The sequence below is a fragment of the Squalius cephalus genome (genome assembly GCF_949319135.1).
Source record: "Squalius cephalus genome assembly, chromosome: 9".
Lineage (NCBI taxonomy): Eukaryota > Metazoa > Chordata > Actinopteri > Cypriniformes > Leuciscidae > Squalius > Squalius cephalus.
Genome location: NC_137130.1, coordinates 36,903,171 through 36,905,670, shown reverse-complemented (window position 1 = coordinate 36,905,670; position 2,500 = coordinate 36,903,171). Strand labels below are relative to the sequence as shown.

Below are 2,500 nucleotides of genomic sequence, written 5' to 3'. Positions count from 1 at the left end.
CAGATTTAACTACTGTGACATACAAAATATCTTCAAATTAAATAAAGCCGCTTCTCCTAAAGTAGAACACGGTCTTCTTTTCAGTGAATGATCGGCTATATGCATTCTTTATAACAACTTGCATACATCATTCTATATTCTTTCAAGCAGACATATTTATTTGTATAAATTCATTACAATTATAATATAAATTCAATAAATTCATTATAAAAAATCCTTATTAAAGTTATTAAGGAGCAGTGAATGCGTTTCTCTTTTTCTTTTGTTGTTTGATTAATCTTAAGGGGACAGACGCGTTAGGTTTATTACGCACTGTCTCTTTAAGACATCGGATCATCATGTCCACTGACATGCGGATCCAATTGCACTGATAATGCACATTCGATATTCTCACAACTGTTTACGTTCTGTGAAGACATAGCCGACTGTGTTTACGTGAATACTCTACAAAACGGACATGTTGTGTGTCAGACGCGAAAGAGAGCTCAATTCAGTACTTGCGCTGTATAGCTTCGGGTGCGTGCGCACAGAAAACCGTACCGAATAGAGCGCTCTTTCGCGTCGTCACTCTTATTCAGATCTATCCATATGTCTGCTTTTTCTCCCAAACGTTTACATTTTTGAACGTTTTATGAGACTTGCATCAAGCGCATGCCAACTCATGTCCCGCCGGTAGATCAGCACGCAACTCAAATGTATGTATCTACCACAAACGCAGGACATCAGTTCTGACTAGATCTCTTCCCAAATCGGCCCTACCTAACATTTTCGTTTAGTTTTTATTCGTTGATGAAAATGTCAATAGATTTTCGTCATAGTTTTTGTCATTTAAAACTGGTTTTTACTATTACAGCTTTCGAGATAAACGTATTAACCCTCTGATGGTCCGCGGGGTTTTTTTGACCCGCAAACAGTGCTTTAAGTGGGCCGGTACGCGCCGGTACTCAGTACCGCCACTTCCAAATATAGCTCTTGAGCGTACCGCCACCTCTCCGTGCGCCCAGAACGTGGTTTTAGCGTACCGGTACGCTCATTTGCACATCTGTTTTAATCCTCTGGCGGCGCTGCCGCTTTTCAGAGCGCCCTTCACAATGCACGGCGCGCGCTCTATTTCAGCATAATGGTTGTTTGTTGCCATGACAAAGGAGGAGGAAGCACAACTGAAACCGCCATGGAAGCACGAGAGGACCTCCCGTTATCGTAAACGACCACCCGCCAACTCTCACGCATTCACCGTCCGTGAGACACATGCACGCAATTGACACTTTTCACACGCTCTCACAACACATCCATTTTCTCACGCACAGAAAAATCGCGAAGCAAAGAGGACACGGAGACAGAGCAGGTTAGTTATGATATAAAACAAAATCCCAGCTCTCAGATTCTGTCATTTTTATAACGAGATTCAAACAATAAATACCGTTTTGGCGCTTGTAAATGTGACATGACAGATCCCTAGCGCACGTGAACCGATCATCTCTATTAACACGAATGAACACAATGTTAAAAGAAACAGTACAACTTACCGAAATGTATATTCAGCCTACATAATATCGATCAATCAGTGTTTTTCAACCGCGGAAAGGGTCAGTAAAACAGCTGGAGAACAATTGTCACATAATATTTACCTCAGGAAAGCCATTTGATGACCATAATATAGGCTATAGCACGTGAGTTGGCTAGAAAAACACAGCTATAGAGAGTTTTTTGCTAAATATGTGTACTATATTACATATTTATTATATTTTTTTACATATCATTAAATAAAGTTGTTATTAGGATAAAAAAATGCATTATATTTAATTTGAATTATTTTTAACCTTAAATAATACTACCAGCTGATAGGGCTCTCTGTATGTTTACATCATTAGGTGAGATTTTTTTTCTTGAGAAAAATGAATGCCTATCTTGTGTACCTAATATTTATCCAAATTAGATTAAGAAAAAGATTATTTTGTACATCCCAACACCCCCCCCCCCCCACCCCTCCCACAATAAAGCCACAATAAAGTTCACAATCAAAGTTCTAACTGTTGCTTTTAAAAAATAAAATAAAAAAATAAATAAAAAATACTTTTACTTCAATTACTTAAGTACATTAAATATCAGGTACTTTAAGACTTTTACTTAAGTAATATTCTAAAAGGTAACTTTCACTTCTACCAAAGTCTTTTTCTAGTACTTGTACTTTTACTCAAGTATTGCTGTCTAGTAATTTATACAACACTGCGTCTTATAAAGTGTGAAAAAAATGTGAGATATAAACTATCTATAAAGCTAGTCAAATTCTAAGGGAAAAAAAGACTGACTTTTTTTTTTTTTCTCAGAATAGTTTATATCTCACAATTCTGACTTTATAACACACATTTTGCGACTTTATATCATGCAATTCTGACTTTATATATCCCAATTGCGCCTTTATTTCTCAGAATTGCGACTTTATATCTCGCAATTGCGACTTTATATCTCATAATTGCGACTTTATTTCTCACAATTCTGA

General features: G+C 37.0%; 1 protein-coding gene across 1 annotated transcript in view; it reads left to right on the top strand.

Annotated features, from left to right (window-relative positions):
• LOC307163959 (dedicator of cytokinesis protein 9) overlaps positions 1-2,500 on the top strand; it is a 79,180-nt gene that overhangs the window by 51,436 nt on the left and 25,244 nt on the right. The window lies entirely within an intron of this gene.